This window comes from Vulpes lagopus, chromosome 12, assembly GCF_018345385.1.
Source record: "Vulpes lagopus strain Blue_001 chromosome 12, ASM1834538v1, whole genome shotgun sequence".
NCBI lineage: Eukaryota > Metazoa > Chordata > Mammalia > Carnivora > Canidae > Vulpes > Vulpes lagopus.
This window is the reverse complement of record NC_054835.1, coordinates 49,020,107-49,037,586: the sequence shown is the minus strand read 5'-3', so window position 1 is coordinate 49,037,586 and position 17,480 is coordinate 49,020,107. Positions and strand designations below refer to the sequence as shown.

The 17,480-nt window shown below is 50.7% G+C and overlaps 1 long non-coding RNA gene across 1 annotated transcript; it reads right to left on the bottom strand.

The window, feature by feature from the left end:
* Positions 1 to 11,465: 11,465 nt before the first annotated feature.
* LOC121472755 lies at positions 11,466 to 15,619 on the bottom strand. Its single transcript, XR_005982999.1, has 3 exons — positions 15,363 to 15,619; positions 13,225 to 13,364; positions 11,466 to 12,912 (listed from the first exon to the last, which is right to left on the bottom strand). It is a non-coding gene; the product is annotated as an uncharacterized LOC121472755 (long non-coding RNA).
* Between the last annotated feature and the right edge of the window lie 1,861 nt (positions 15,620 to 17,480).

Sequence of the window (17,480 nt, the reverse complement as noted above, 5' to 3'; positions counted from 1 at the left end):
AAGGTGATAGATTTAGGGCTAAAAGCAGCCACCATATGTCGAGGATAAAAACAGGACCGGCTTCCAGCCAGTCTCGACTACCAGGTGAGCCCCTGCAAGGTGTTTGATCCTGAGCTACGATTTGGGGCCAGACACAGACAGGTTTAGGAGAAAAAGGTCTCGTGGGGATTACTGTCCGCAAGCTTAGGGAAAATGAGCAAGATCGTCCCTGCAATCCTATTTTCTATATGCAAAATCCTAACAGAGTGGTCTGGCGTGCAGTCTAGCTCTTGGTTCACAAAAGGGAAAGGTCTTTGAGATCAGGACAACCCTCCCACTCTAGAACTGTGCCCTCACTACATCAGGATGTCATCTCCTCCTTGCCAGGCTAGGGGAACATTTAAATGTCCCATCTACATGTAAGAGCATATGTGGTGTTCTCACCATAGCATCTTTGCTGCATGCATTTTTGCCGCATAACTCATTGGCTGAAGGGCCCTCTTGCTGTAAAAGAGAAAACCACGACGAATGAAAGATGGACATTCATTTAAAAAGGACCCAATGAAACATTAAAAAAAAAAAAAAGAATAATGAATAAAAAGACTTTATTGCAAAATGCGAAATATTTGAATACGTTTCAAGTGTGTGTAGACTCATGGCAAAACTGTACAAATAATGGATTGTGTTTTGTGTCCTTATCTTCAAAGTTTTCGTTCATAGTATTATACTTTTTTTTTTTTCTGCTTCTTGATGGGTCTCCTCATTCTGTTTTTTGCTAAACTTCCTTCCTTCATTAAGAGAAGGATCAGCTTCCTAATGCTAGGATGCAACGGAACTTTATACTATGTTGTGAAAGCGTGTTGCCTCCTACACTGCTGTTTGTTCTTGGCGTATTGGCACATGTCTGTTGGAAGCTGTTCCAAAGTTCTATGGGAAACGTGGGTTCAGAGTCCTGCTCTGCTGCATAGACCATCAGACCTCTGAGATGTATATAATATGAAAATGAGAGTAGCGTGGCAAGGAGAAATGAAACCAAACTGCCCACCGGGGGATGAAACCAACTGTCAAACCGGTTACTTTTTTTTTTAAATCATTTATGACAAAATTGCCTTATGGCCAATTAGTTAAGAGACGAAAAGGCTTGTGGCAAAGATGCTTTTGGCAAAATTACCTAGAACTGCAGAAGAGACACCGTGGGACCTGCGGCGGGGAAGCAGAAAAGTTAGAACTTCTGGGACATTTTGCTGGTTTATGGGGACAATCAAATAGAATAGTTGCAATCTGAACCATCTCCAGAAAGCCCCTCCCGGAAAATCCAGGGCATCTGGTCGTAGTCAACAGAGCGCCTTGCCTTCTTCAAAGCCGCTGGATTCCGTACACATGAAAGGCCCGTGACATGCCCCGGCCCCCAAGTCATCCCCCATCACGGGGCCGCGTTAGTCAGCTCCTCATTAGACTGCTGGGTTGAGTCTGTGTCACCCCTCCTGGAAGGGCTGGGAGAGGCTGGAGGGTGTCCTGGCAGGAGCCACAGAAATGATCAAAGCAGTGGAAACGGGGCTCTGTGAAGCAAGGTTAAAGGAATTGGAACTATTTCGCCTGGAAAAAGCCAGGGACAATCTGAAAAACCCAACTCCAGAAACGAACTACACAAACCCCATGTCAGCCTTGACTCTCCTGCCCTCTGCAGCTTTCCTCCGAAGGGGCGACGGGCCCGCCCTTGCGATCGCTCACAGACACGGTCATGCTCTTGTCATGCTCTGGGCTTTCTGCTGAAGAGCTTTGCATGCTTATCTTGTGTCCTTGGCACCACGGTCCTGCGATGGCCCTGCCTTCGGATGAGGCCTGGCAGGAAAGTTACGGGAGGCGTTTGAGTTCGGGGCGCTGGTGAACCGCGGCCGTGGGCTTCGCGCTCAGCCAGGCCGTCGGGTGCCGAGTCAGACTACTTTCCAACAGCAAATCTTCTGGATGGTGCCATTTACGAGAGCATCCTCGTCTCCCGTTGGACAGCAGGAAGCTTGTAAGGTAATTGCTAACGATTGCTAATAAAACTTGTCAAATGACTAAGGCACTAAGCTGTCGGCAGATGTGGTTTCGACAAATGTGTCTTATACAACAGAACACAACCACCTCCCCCTTGACGTGTGTCCCCTTCTGAAGTCCTATGTTGAAGTCCTCATCTCCCAGACCTCAGCTGGTGAGCGGGTTCGGAAAGGGGGTCTTTAGAGAGGGAATGAAAGTAAAACGTGATCCTTAGGATGGGCTCCAATCCTACATGACTGGTGTCCTCTGAGAAGAAGAGATTAGGGCCTGGATACACTCACGGGGCAAGGACCATGTGAGGACCTGGGGAGAGAATGACCATCTGCAAACCAAGGAGAGGGGCTTCCCAGGAAACCAACCCTGTCCACACCTGGATCGTGGACTTCTCGCCTCCAGAAATGTGAGCACATAAATTTCTGTTGTTTGCACTCTGAGCCTGTGGTCCTCTGTCGTGGAAGTGCAAGCAAAGCTAACAGACACGTCCGGAAATCCTTCAACCCTTCAGAAGAGAAAGGCGAGTCTTGGAGGGGACTCGTAACTTGCTCACCATCACGCAGGGCACTAGAGGCAGAGAGAGATTTGAGCCCCTTTCTTAGGACCTGGAATCCTGTGTTCCTTTCAGTACCTACCAGGACCAGGTGGGAAGAAAAAAAAAGAAAACCCACCAAATATTGGAGGTCAAACTTCGGCTGCTATAGGCTGTATTTTGATTCCACATCTCAGCAAGCGCGGGCCTTCCCATCCTCGACGTGGATTTGCAAAGAGTTTTAATAGGGAGGTGAACCGGGGAGGAGGGTGTGGGGCGACCACGCTGACTGCAAAACAAACAGGCAGAGGACCTGGCAAGGTGCTCTTAAAACGCAAGTCTGAAAAAGCTTTGCCGGCCCCTCGGGGGGATAATAAAATGGATCAGAGTGTGGAAACACAAATCCAGGCCATCTTGAACTCCAGTGAAGTTCTTGCAGATCAAAGAACACGCTGGCTATCATCCTGCCAGGGAAAATGTGGAATGAGGCCTTCATAATTAGACCTCTGCTTAAGTGCCGGGGAATGATTACCACTGAATAAATAAAAATAGAGGATTAAGCTCCACGGGCCCCAGCGTGGGGTCCCTCGGCCAAGTAGGAGATGGGGCTTGCAGGGGAGACCTGGGGGGCTCCGAGGGGTGCCCAAAGACAATTGGAATCTGGCTTCCCCAAAAGGAACCTGGTTTCTGGGTGGGGAAGTAGCATTGGACGGAGTCGGGGGATTTGTGCATGGAACCTGGGCCAGAGCCACCGAGTCCTCCCATTCCCACCCCGGGCACGGCTTACACATGACATCACGATGGCCACCGCCTATGACACATGCTGTGGCTACCAAGTGCTTTATATCTGTTTTATTTTGAGGCAACACCAACATTCCAAGATAGCCTTATTTTACAGCAGAAGAAACAGAAGCACAGGGAGGTCAAGTAACCAACCAGAGGTCACACAGCTCATAAATGGCCAACTCAAGTCTTAAACCCTGACTATTCCGAGCCCCACCCCACCCCTCTCCAAATCACTGGGTTTTCTTCCAACTCCCTGCCTTCTGTTTGCTTTTCAGTCTTCGCAGCATTCGGCGTGGTGCTCTGTACCAAGTTTTGGGGGCCCAATTCGTTGGATCAGCTGACAGCCATGGTGAAACACAGACCAAAGGATCCCTCCTCTCCCCCGTTGGACCAAAGTGTTATTGAGAGTTTCTCCAAGGATCTGTGGTGACACACCGTTCCTCAAAGAAAGCTTCTGCGCTCAGATAGGAGTGGGAACTATACGTATTACGGGGTCCTCTCCGAGAACCACAAAGCACAATGGCACATGAGAGTCATGCACAGAGATGCCTCTGTCCCCCTGTGTCCTCAGGGCCCAGCCCAGCACCTGACTCCAAAGGAGCTCAGTAAATAACTTATTTGCTGAATATGAGGGAATGAATGAATGGCCATTGTACGGAAACCCGTCCACTTGGTTTAACACCGCACCTTGGCCTGCTTGGGCTGCCGTAACAAGATGTCATAAACTGAGCAGCTTAAAAATCAGAAATCAATATGCTCACAGTTCTGGAGGCTGGAAGTCTAAGATCGTGGTGCCGGTAGGGCCGGTGTCTTGTGAGGTCTTACCTCTTGGGTTGAAGACAACTGGCTTCCATCGAGGGCCTCACCTGGCCTTTCCTCAGTGCGTGTGCTGTGAGAGACAGAGAGAGAATGAGAGAGAGAGATCCTCTCTGGTATCTCTTCTTATTTTATTTTATTTTATTTTTTTTTTTTATGGTATCTCTTCTTAGAAAGACACTAATCCTATCAGATCAGGACCCTAACCTTATCACCACGTTTAACCTCGATTACTTCCTTAGAGCCTCCATCTCCAAATACAGCTACCCTGGGGTCGGGGACCTCAATGTATGAATTTGGGGTGGACATGAATATTTAGTCCATAACACCCAGTATCTCAATATTATCTATCTAGAAAATTCCTTTTTGGTGTATGACACCATAGTCTGGTATTAGAGAACCTATATATTTCCAGAAAGGCCGGTAGCCGTGAACGCCGTCTGACGGGAGACCCCGATGACTGGAGTGGCCCCCACTGAGCCGGGTTCTGGCACGTGTCTCAGTCTCGGTGGCGGACGTGGAGACAGAGAGGTGGACGGGCGTGGGCTTTAGCGAGGACGTTCGCTTATGTTGTGGAAGCTGTTTGGGGTGTTGGGGGATAGAAGCAAACAATGGCTGTGAGACCGGCTTGGCTGGGAGGACACAGGCCAAGCTCAGGGGCATTCCTGGGTCAAACTTGAGGTAGTATTTTGGCAAGAGCAGTTTCTGCCTGAAGCTGAGGTGGGCGTGAGGCCTAGAGAGCGTCTTAGACCATTTGAACTGCTCTCACAAAAATACCACAGACGGGGGCTGAAACAACAAACAGTTATTTCTCAGAGTTCTGGAGGCTGGTACATCCGAGATCAAAGTGCTGGCAGGTTCAGTGTCTGGTGAGGGCCGCTTCCTGGTTCATAGACACCGTCTTCTGGCTGTGTGCCCACCTGGGGGTGGAGTGGAGAAGAACTCTCAGCAGTCTTTTCTTATAAGGGCACTAACCCCATCACGAGGACCCCACCTTTGTGACCTAATTACCTCCCCAAGATGCACCTCCAAATGCCATCCCATTAGGTCTTAGGACTGCAGACATGTAGCCTCTAATGCCAAGGTCGGAAAAGATCCTGTTTTGTTTTCCCTTAGAAATTGAGAGCAGAGAAAGAATGAGACAGAGACTGCAGATTGCCCATGCTCAGCCTGGCATAGAGGGAGGTATAAAATGACCTGATCAAGACGTGTTCCCCCTCCAACCCCCCCCCCCCAGAGATGAAGGCAGGAGGGCAGCAAAGAATCTAATGAGAAAGAGGGGGCATCAGTCAGTGCCTGCCACCAGTGTGCCCAGCCCATGGAGGGACGGTGGGTCTCTGCGCCAACAGACAGACGTGAGGGCAGAGGAGCTGGACCGGTTGGCAGGACGAGGGCCCAGCACCGGGTCAACCGGGTGGACGATGCAGGTGCCTCTGAGCTACAAGGGCTAGAGTCCCTGGGGGCTTGTGTGTCTGGGCTGCTGCTCCCTGGGGTGGGGCAGCCCCAAGACACCTCCCCTCTGAAAGTCCAGGGGGTTCCCGTCCTGCTTCGGTGAGGTTGACTTCCCAAGGCCTGTCCTGTCCTCAGAACTTCATCCACCGAGGGAACCTCTGTAAGTTCCCTTCAACAGGGGCAGGCGGTTCCATGATGCTGATGGGATCAAGGGAGGTTAGAGCCCCTCGGCCAGGAAGCCTTAAGGTCTGGCTCCACAGGGAGGAGGAAAACACACCGGGCCTCCTTGTCTCCAGAGCTGGAGCCGGGTCCTGTTGGGCCCACGGCCTCACGGCAGTCACTTTGGAATATCTTTGTTCCATTCATGGGCCTCTAATGGAATCAAGACCAGGCTATTTATATTTACAGATGGTGCAAACTTTAGAGGAACATCAAATGCACCAGATGTTGTTAGGACAGAGGAAAATTAGTGAACTTGGCTGATAGAAATCAAAGAGCCCCCCGGAGAAGGCTTTCTGGGCCCGAGATGCACGAGGCTCTGAAGAGGCAGATGATAAGAAATGTGGGGATGTGAGACCCACTGGATTTAGTGCTGCTTCTGCAACCCGGGGAGGAGAGTTTCTTCGAGCTTGTTTTGCTGGGGGAAAAAAATGCAGTCATTGTCTGTTCCCATTGTTCCTTCCGAGCCTACGCGGGGGGACCCGAGCAGCAGGCGGTTCATCTCCAATTATTTTCAGCCAAGGGAAAAAACAGATGGTAAATAGCACTGAAAAAAAATTTTTTTAGAATTAATATTAATAAAAGATGTGTTGGAGGCTCTGACTGAATCCTGGGGAACCAAAGCCCGCCCTGTGTGCGGGGTGGGGGGGAGGAGGTGGAGGTAGCGGGGAGCCCGGGAGGTGTGGTGGGGGGGAACGTGGCTGCAGAGTCAGAACAGGCAACCGCTCCCCAAGTGAGTGCTAAGGTGCCAGGGTGTGGTGTGGGTGGCGGGGCACCCTTGGGCGCCCAGCATCTGGAGGGGGCTGGAGCCTGGACGCCACGAAGCGCCAGTCGAGGCTCTGAGCTCCGTGGGGGAGGAGGGCGGGGGGGCCTAGGCAGAGGGTTGCCTGCCTGGAGCTCGCGAGGCACACTGGCGCCACTGGACCCCCTTCCCGTCGGGTGTGGCCCAGATGGCTCTTTTGTGCAGCTGCAGCACACAGAGGAGGCGGGCGGGTGTCCTCACCTCCCTGGCCAGTGCTGGCCTCTGTCCCCGGGCCCGCGCAGCCAGCTCCAATGTCCATCTGTCAGCAAGTGTCCACCAGCTGTCCAGCTGTCCTCAGAGAGTTTGAATTCCACGTTCGAGCGAAGAAGGGGGTGGGAGCTACATTGCTGTCTCCTTCAGGATCTGTAGACTTTGCAGGGGAGACACGAGTGACACGCTGTAGGATGCGCGTGCAGGGCAGGGTAGGGGGAAGCAGGTTCCTGGAGACACTCATTTATTCAACAAAAGTTTTTGAGCACTCATCAGGTGCTTGGCCCTAGAGAAACACTTGGGGAACATACAGGTGGGGTCCCTGCCCTCCGGGAGCTTACATCCAGCAAGAGGGAAGCAGTAGTCAACTGCGTACTCAAGAGTACGTGAGACACTGTTAATTTAAGTCAACACATGTAAAATGACAAATGGTGACAGTGCTGTGAAAAAAATAACTGGAATGTCATAGGAGCTACACAGGGGCATCTATGTAGCAGTTGTTTACCAGGGTCTCAGAGTCTTCTCCTAGCTTCTGCCTCCTTGGGGGCATGAGGATGGAGAGGAAGCCAAGAACAGAGTATGTGCCACGATCGCAAACTAAAGACATTAGTGTGAAAAAAACAAACAAATCCTACCTTCCAAGACAGAAACCCCCATGTGGGACCACCCCATTGCCATGTCTATCTGCTCTTGTTTCCTTGTTTTTAATTCTTTTTTTTTTTTTTTTTTATGATAGTCACACAGTGAGAGAGAGGCAGAGACACAGGCAGAGGGAGAAGCAGGCTCCATGCACCGGGAGCCCGACGTGGGATTCGATCCTGGGTCTCCAGGATCGCGCCCTGGGCCAAAGGCAGGCGCCAAACCGCTGTGCCACCCAGGGATCCCTCTTGTTTCCTTGTTTTGGCCTCTACAAAGCTCAAGGTGAGAGCATGGTTGACTACAGTTGTACTGGAAGTCATGAGATGTCTCTAACGAAGGACTCTTGCCCCAGCTTTGGGTTTTCATTCCTTGTCTTGTGTTCTCTCTGTTTCATTTCCTTCACCTGATATTTTATTCATAAAAAATTTTTAATCCGTATTTTATCTTCCTCTATATGTGTGGCTTTTTTGTATGTTGTTTGAAATCCTTTCTGAAACCCAGTGGAGAGTATATAAACAAGACGGGAGGAACATTGATAAGGTTCAGTTGAGACCTAAAAGTCATCCTTGCTTTCTGTGATTCTTGATGGAGCAGAGACAGAAGCAGCAGGAAAAACGTTGCTGTAATGAACATTATTGGGACAATCGATGACACTGGAAGGCAGACTGTAGATTAGATAAAAAAGCATTGTCTTCATGGAAATTTCCACTGAATGGGGAAAAAATAAAAGAGGAAGAGAAACCAGGAGAGACTCTGGACTCTGGGAAACACACCAAGGGTCACTGGAGGGGTGGTGGGTGGGTGGGTGGGGTGATGGGCGTCAAGGTGGGCACGTGATGTGTTAAACACTGGGTGTTATACCATATGTGGGTAAATCGAATTTAAATGAAAAAAAGAAATTTTCTGAGTTTGGTAATTCACTGTGGTTATATAAAAGAAGGTTTATTCTTGCTCTTAGGAAATGCACACTAAAACGGGATACAAGGGTATGATATCTGCAACCTACCCTCAAATGGTCCAGATGAGGGGAGAAACAAGTATATATATTTCTATACACATATATATACACTTACATACTTATATGTACACATAAACACATAAAATAAGAGGAGAAGAGGGATTACAAAATATTACAATCTCACATTTGAAAAATGAAAGCACTTGCACTTCCAAAGGGAATTTGCTTCACAGTTTTAATTACAGCGGTTGGCCTCCTGAAAGGGAATCTCAAAAAACAACTCTGTGTCCCTTCAATGCTTCCTCTTCTTGCTGCCTGTCTCCTGTCCACCCCCCCCCCCCACCAAACAAAAACAAAAACCTCTCCTCCCCCCCAGAATGCTACAAGAAGACTGGATTTTAGAACAGTTCTGGAAAGAACTGTTTCTGGATAATCAGACACGGTGTGCATTTGCCTCTGGCGTTGGTGGAGATCTAAAACTCCCATCTGGGTCGTCAGCAAGTGCTTATGCTTTTAAGCATCTTCTTTCAGAGGCTTTTCTTAATCCACTGGAGAAACACCTCACCAGTTCTCATCCACCCCTGACTTTTTGTCATTTGTGATGCAACCACTTTGGGCTTCAGAAGAGAGAGTGTTGCCAGCAAAGGTTAATCGCAGACTTTCTAGAATCAGAAATAAGTACTTTCCATTGGCTCGGCTGCAGCCTCTGCCTGGCTGGAAGTCACCTCCAGCCCAGCCCCACCTCACATCTCACTCGAACTCTTGTTAAGGTGACCTTGGTGGAAAGCACTGGAAGACTGGTGAGCACCAACCTGTAATCGTTGTTCAAGAAAACACAGGCAGGGTGCTCCAGACCTCCTTTCCATCCTGCGCTCCCTTTCCTGAGGCATCAAGATTACAAGGAAATAGCCCCTTTAAGAGGAGTCTTTAGTTCTGGCAACATTGTCATCCTCCTCCAAGAAACCACAGTCTTCAGATCACAGAGCAAACGCCTCCCCCCCATCTCTGGTGCCTTCAGGGCTGGTTCCCAGTTGAAGGACTTAGGGCTGCATCTGCCAATGGGATGGGCCACACCTGTCTCCTTAGCAAAGGCTCAGGGCCTATTTATCCGCCTTCCTCTTACCACTGACCCTCTCCCCTTCTACAGACGTCCTGCTTGTCTGCACCTGCCGGGTGAGCAGTAGGCGGGATCTCCCATTCTCTGGTTCTTCTCTCCACATCCCTGAGTCACAGAAAAGGCTATCAGGCCTGCCTGTTTAGTCCAAAACCAACTCCCGAGGGATCGGGGGTCAACGAGGAGTCACGTCCTCCAAGTCGTAGGTCTCCAGGCAGGAGGGGGGAGAGAAAATGTGGTGGTTGCGGGAAGACCATTCCTGAATTAAAGGGTGCTGTGGGCCTAGAGAAGTGATATGACTTTCCTCGCGGCACCAAGAGTGGCAGTTTACCCCCATCGCCCATTATTTTGCTTTTTTCCAGCTCTCTTCTTCAAACCCTCTCATTCACCCAGATCAAAGGGGTTTTCAGACTCTGACTCTTTCATCCTGGCAATCACCGCGTGAGGCAGCAGATGATGACAGTGATTAGCTTGGGATCAGGGAAGCCAAGCCCTGGCCATCCCTGGGACACGTCGCCTTGGCCTTGGCCAACCTGCAGGTGCTCCTGGGAAGCCAGACTGGAGCAGGGCTTCTGGGACAGGTGGAGGCATTAGGAGTGGGCAGGGTGGGCCAACCTGCAGCCAGGTACAGCAATGGTCATGGGCCAAAGTCAAGACTGAGAAGTGATATCCTTGATCTTAAACTCTGTTGTACCTCCTGACCCAGCCTCTGGCTCTGCTTCCTCCCCTTCCCACCCACCTCTGACCCACTGAGGCTGCTTTTAGACTGCCCATGCCTCTGGGCCAGCAGAAGGGACCAGAAGCTCAGGTTCAAGTCCTGTCTTAAGCACCTGCTGACTGGGCTCACTTTGATGTCTCTGGGCAGTCAAGGTATCTGACCCTCCTAAGGCAGTCCATCAGTCCATCTTTGACCTGGACTATCTTATTCCTCTCTTATTCTTAAACAAGTTTGTATTTACTTTCCCTAAAGCCCTTCTGCTCTCCGCCTACAGCTGAGGTTGACTTGAGCAAACAGGTGGCTGTGGCACCCCTTCCAGAGAGGATAGGATGCTTGTGGTTAATGGAGACCTGGTAACAGTATGTAAAGGCTGAGGGAATGATAACTGGGATGAGGTCAGGGGTGGGGGTGGGGTGGAGAGAGATGTTAGAAACATCTGCCTCCCTATCCCATAATAACAACATTGACCAGAACCACAAAAGCAACAAGAGCAGTTATCATCCACAATCTCTATCCCCACACCTTACATCCCGAGTCACAGCCACCTCAAAGAGCCCCCTAAAATGGTCAAGTGACAACATTTTTTCTAAGATTTGTTTATTTGAGAGTGAGAAAGAGAGAGCATGCATGTGACTGGGGGGGAAGTGCAGAGGGAAGAGAATCTTTAAGCAAGAATCTTCAATCTTCCCCACTGAGTGTGGAGCCTGATAATGAAGCTTGATCTCACGACCCTGAGATCATGACCTCAGCCAAAACCAAAAGTTGGCCGCTCCACTGACTGAGCCGCCCAGGTGTCACAAGGGTCAACATTTCATCCATCAAGTGAAAAATACATATGTGTGTATGACAGTATGTGCCATGCCCTGTCCTGGGCATTGGGTAAAAGGGTGTGTCAGGCTGGCTGAGCTCTTGGGGAGTTTACGGTTGAGTCACAGCTGATAGTGCCACACATCTGAAGTCACCACACAGATCAGCGAATGCACAGAGTGAAGAGGGCATCTGGCAGGGGAGGGGCTGCTCTGGCTCAGGTAGTCCCAGAGGGTCCCTCCGAGGGGGTGACATTTGGGTTGAGATCGGAAGGGTTGAAGGAGCTGCAGAATCTAGGTAGAGGGCACCTCAAGAGCAGATTCCTGGAAGTGGGACAGAGCCTGGCAAGTCAGAGGATCTGAAAGTGGCCTCTTTTGGCTGGGGAGAAACAAGCTCGGGCCAAGGGGGGCTGCACTGAGGGGCCTTGGCAGATGGTGGAAAGGTGTTGAAGTTGTATTTTATTAGAGGGCTTCTAGCAGGGGGTGGAATGTTCTGATTCCTTTTTTTTTTAAATATTTTATTTATTTATTCATGAGAGACACAGAGAAAGAGGCAGAGACACAGGCAGAGGGAGAAGCAGGCTCCCCATGGCGAGCCTGATGCGGAACTTGATCCTGGAACTCCGGGATCACGACCTGAGCCCAAGGGAGATGCTCCACCGCCGAGCCACCCGGGCATCCCAAATGTTCTGGTTCCTGCTGTAAATAGACGGCACTGGCTGCCTATGAGGGATGGATGGCAGAGGGTTGGGTAGAAGCTGGGAAAACACCAGGAGTCTTGAGGCAGAGACCAGCGTCCCTTTCACTGGGGAGAAAAGAGTCTGGAGCCTCAGGCTTATGGAAAAATAAATAGTAAGATCCCAGCTCAGGTGCCGACACTTTCCTGAGGCCAGAAGCAGCCGACATGGAAGACGGACGAAGCATATAAAGCCTGGTAGGACGGGGCCCATCGTACTTGGATGTAACATGGTGATAAGGCCATGATAGGCACCGTGCAGACGGCTCAGCACGGACTCCGGGGCCCACCCCAGAGTCACCTCCTGAAGCAACCCTTCGAGTGCCACAAAGACTGCCCTCTGGGTAGACAGATCTTCACAGGTGACCTTTCTGCAGCAGTGGCATAGAGCAACGTCCTTGATTTGGCCCCGGCCTGGGCCCCTAGGTGTAAGGCCTCTGTGAGGTCCTGGCCTGGGTCACTCGGTGAGCCGGTTTGGAAGAGAATTGAACCCCTCCCACAGAGTTTTTGGGGTCAGAACAATGGCAGCTCACACTAGAATTCTGGTAGAATTTACCAGGCACGCTCTGGAGCCCTTCACGCACATTAGCACTTGTCTCACCTCAAACAATCCTGTGAGGGAGGTGCTGTGATCACCTCCGTGTCGCAGCGGAGGAAACTGAGGCACAAACTAAGTTTTTCCTCCCAGGTCACAGAGAGAGAGAGAGCACGCAGGGGTCCAGCCAGCATCCAGAGCCACGCTGTCCGACCCCATCCTGCCCCTAAGAAAGCTTCCCCGAGGTGCAAAAGCCTGCAGACCCTCCAAGGCCTAAGCTCCACAGCAGCAGGTGACGGCAGCCCCAGCCTTCTCTTGCCCGGAACACCAACGGGGCATTCGTGCTCAAAAAGCATGCCAACCCTAGAAAAGGAAGAAACTCAAAAGAGAGGAGAAAGCTGTGAATTCTGAGCAACCAGAGTGTGCAACAGGCCCAAACAACCAGCCCCGACGTGGTCAGGAGGGAGCCGGGCCTGCCGTGGCTGGGCCGCAGCCTGGCTTCTCCGGGCAGGGGGAAGGCGGGTCCGAGGGAACCCCCTGGTGCTTCGCGGCTGGCACAGGAACAACCAAGCCCTTCTGTGGGAAAACCAAGGATAACAGAGATTGTCCCCTCCACACCCCCCGCCGCCACAACAAACCTATACTTAAACGTGATTAAATACGCTCTCTGCAAAGGGAATACCCCACAGTTTAGCCAAACGTGGGGGCACCCTCTCTCCCCCTAGCCCTGGTACGGTGGTTTATGTGGCATACTATGTTCTGAACGGGGACCAAGTCCGTTGGGCCAAGTTCCAAACTTTTTTTTTTTTTTCCTTTCTAGCAGCCTGGGCCTCCCTTATGCCAAGGAGGAGGCCAGACGTGGAGGCCTCATCGTCGAGCCACGCTTACCTCCAGGGGCAGGGGTGGGCAAATGCTGGCCGTGGCCCCGGGTTCTTCTCCGCGTCTCTAACCTGCCCGTCAGACTTCCGGAGCCTCAGAAATACTCAGCCTCCCTTCTCCAGGGAAAGAAGCATCGGGAGGGACACAATCTTCCTCGGGGAGGGAAGAAGAGGATGTCATGTACGTGTGTCCCGCCTGTCCTCGTGTCAGGCAATAAAAGGAGTTAGTGGATGACTGGGGAAAACCTGTCCCCTGCCCCGACCCCCAGTACAACTCAGGAGGAGCGACCAAGGTTTCCAAAGTGATCATTTTCCCTCTCCAGGGCAGTGGGAGGAAAGGCAACTTTCTTAATTGCACGGACACCCACTCACGTGCATTAATACCCCCGCGTGAGATGATCTGCGTGTGTGTGCGCGCGTGTGTGTTTGCACACCCTCACGCAGCTGCCCTTAGAACCCTGTAATTAGCACCCCGTCAAGGACCATCTACCTATTAGAGAACAGCAGCCTAGATCCTGGGTGATGGACGAGCCAGAAAAACTTCATTTCCCTCGTTGTAAGAGAGATCTTCTAAGCTCCCGTTTGATCGCCTCACCAGATTAGGCGAGCTCTGAACTGCTTTGGAGAAATGTGTTCCCTTTGCCCCACACCCTCCTCCCCCACTCTCCCTCCCCACCCCTCCAGCGATAAGGCATCTGTAAACACTCTCTGAAACCCTTTCTCCAGCCTTCTTGGGTCTGCCACTTTGAAGCAGGACTGCAGGAAGGCCTCCTACGAGATGAGACTGTCTCCCAAACTGATAAAGCGGTGTGAATCCAGCTCAAATCCACTCCCTAATAGGGATTAGTGAACCTGAGGTTTGTTTGGATGGAAGGCTGAGTTGAGAAATGCGAGGTTTGGGTTTAATCAAAAGGAATCCAAACACCAGTCTCTCACCTGCACCCCCATCCCATAGACCGGGGGTGCCCAGCCCTCAGTGGGACTGCCCACACCTCCCGACTTGGAAAGTTCTTCCATCTTTTATGACTGTTCCTCTCTGGTGTGGTTGTCAGGCTTCCTCAGGTGCATGGACCACCCAAAGGGCTTGCTAAATGCAGATTCTGGGATTTTGTCACCACAGAGGCTTATTTGCAGAGGCAAATAAGTAAGACCCCAAGGGCTTCTAATGCAGGCGATCAAGACCAGACTCTTAAAAGTAGTTCTAGACCAGCTGACAACAGCAAACACCGCCGATGCAGGCCGTGGGCTGCTGGTGGAAATACTGAACGGCTGGGGTAATGGGCTCCTAGACAGCCCCTCAGTCCTCTGAGTGCCACCTGCTGCCCCCATGGCCCTTCCCCTCCCCCAGGACCTCCTGGACTCCTCCACAGTTCAGACACTACAGAGTTAACGCCTGACCCGGCAGAAGGTCTCTGAGACCCTACACCTGCTTCTGAGGCCCGGTGTCCGCCCTGACTGGCCAGTCTTATCAGTGCTAAGCAACTTCACTATCTCCCTCCACACAGGGATTGTCTGGTGGGAGCATCTCCAGCTCGTGCTGTGCGGCGCCCATCCACTGATTGACCCCATTAGGGACATCACTAGCCATGCCCTCCTGCTGGTAGCATCTTCTTCCCATTCCTGGTTTTCCGTCCATCTGCTCCTTCCTTGGTGCCTCCTGTCCATGTTGCCTCCTTCTCCTGTCCAGCCCTGAGTGATGACCTAAGGGCCTGTGGTCGCTGGTGTGTGGTTACCTCTCTCTGCAACTCCAGGCATATTGCATTGTCAACTGACATCTCCCCATGGATGTAGGAGGAACACCTCAAACTTTACAAAGACAAAACAGAGCCCCTAAGTCCCTACAGAGTCCCCAGCCTATCCTAGCTCCATAGGTGGCCCTCTCTAAACTAACTTGCTCAAGCCCAAAGTCTAGGAGATTATCCCCGATTCTTATTTTCCTCATCACCTACATTCAATCCATTGGTTCTGCCAACCTGTCCAGGATCCACCTGCTTCTCTCCATCTTTTCCACCACCACCACCACCACCACCACCGTCTACTGCCATTGCCCACCTACATACTAACTTCTCCTCTCTCACTTTTGCCCTTACAATCCATTCTCTTCTCTGGCCAGGTGGTCTTATTAAAACAATCAGATCATGTCCTTACCTTGCTTAAAGCTTTCCAGGGGCCTCCTCTTGTGTTTAGAAAGAGACCCAAATTCCCTGTCAGGGCATCCAAAATGCCTGCTGCTGACACCTTGACCTCACTTCATGCCACTCTCCCTCTGGGCCACGAGAGACCAGCCCCTGGCCTTCTTTCTCTTCCTTGGAACATCTCAAGCTTATTCCTGCCTCAGGGCCTTTGCACTAGATTAGCTGTTGACCTGGAAAGTTATTTCCCGGTGGCTGGTTTCTTCTTGTTCTGATCTCAGCTTCAACGGACCTTTACTGACCTTGCAAACTAAAGTAGCTACCCAGCCCCCCTCCATCACCCAATCAGAATTCTCTGCATAGCGCTGACTACTAGCAGATGGTGTAATTGTTTACTGGTTCACTCGGTTGTTTGTTGACTGTCTGCCCAGCTCCCTAATGAGGATGTTGTGCTTTGGGAATTTGTATCTGCCCCCCACCCTGCTCTTTTTTTTTTTTTTAAAAAGCAAATTGTCTTCGTCTCCCTTTTTATTGAATATTGTCACTTTTTGCTATAGCCTGTACTCCCAGCTCTGCCCTACTGTTGATATGTTCTGAGCCAGGGAAGGGGTAGTCATGCTTGTTAGCATTGTGTACAAAGTAAAAGTTAATACTTCCGAGCAAGGCAGAGATTCTCTAAAAGTGAAAAGATGCCTGTGATCTAACGTGATGCCTTGTAGATGCTCAGTTGTGGATTAACTACATCCAAATTATTTGGAAGGGAGGTCATCTGAATGGCACAGATGCCTGTGACTTCTTTTTTTTTTTCTATTTTTTTTTGTTTTATTTACTTATGATAGTCACAGAGAGAGAGAGAGGCAGAGACACAGGCAGAGGGAGAAGCAGGCTCCATGCACCGGGAGCCCGACGTGGGATTCGATCCCGGGTCTCCAGGATCACGCCCTGGGCCAAAGGCAGGCGCCAAACCGCTGCGCCACCCAGGGATCCCATGCCTGTGACTTCTTCCCTGGGGGGACCCATTTCTTGGGTGCAGAGTGGCCGCTGGGAATTTCTCTTCGTCAAGAAACAGCCCATGGTGTCCCCACATGTTGCAAATTTGGTAACCGCGAACGTAGCGCCTAGACTTGGGGCCACCCAGTCCAGACTTGCAGAAAGAGACCTCCACTGTCTGCCTCTAGGGCAGGACATCCCAACCTCATCACCGTTGACACTGTGGGATGGCTAATTCTTTGCTGTGAGAGGCTGATCCTTGCACCCCGAGACATCTAGCACCATCTCTGGCCTCAACCCCTTAGGTGCCATGACACCTCTCTTCCAGCTGTGATGACCAAAAATGTCTTCAGACATGGCTCAATTTTCCCAGGGGCGGGGTGTGTGTGTGTGTGTTGCAAAACCACCCCTGGTGGAGAACCCTTGCTCTAGGGTTTGAGCCATCCTCCAGCTAGCTGATAGGAGACCTCTGTGTTCAACGATCTAGAAGATTCAGTCACCCAAAACATACAACAACATATGTGGTCACTCACAGGGCCAACTTCTGGTCTTGCTAAACGATTGTGGAAACCGGTGCGTGCATGTGTGCCAGCTAATTGTGTACGTGGAAGTCAAGAACGGCTTTTAACTAATCAAAAAGAGATATCCTGCTCAAAGCTTATTTGAAGACTGCCATGTTTTAAAACTCAACATGACTTAAAACAGAATCCTATAAGTTCCTTTGCTAAAATACTTTCAGGATATATTAGGTATAACAATAGTTTGCTACATGAAAATGGCTTTGAAAATCTTAAAAGTGTTTTAAAAGAAAAGGGAGGGTTTTTTTTTTTTTTTGGCAAGGCATTAAATTGGATGTGAATATGACAGATTTCAAAGACTGTCAAAATAACGAATTTACATCATAAATGCATCGGCTTTCTTTTTAAAGGCTTTTCCCCCACTCAGGAAGGCATTTAATGGTGAGCAGGTTCAAAATGTCGCCAACTCCCACTGGTACAAAAGGGAGGCGGTCCCCACCAGAGTCCCCGGGCTTCAGATAATGTCTCTGACTGTTTTCAAGTTAATAAACTGCACTCCTGTCAAATTGCAGATAAATGAAAGAGACAGCACCATTGTTTTCTCCCGCATCTTGCTCAGAAAGATA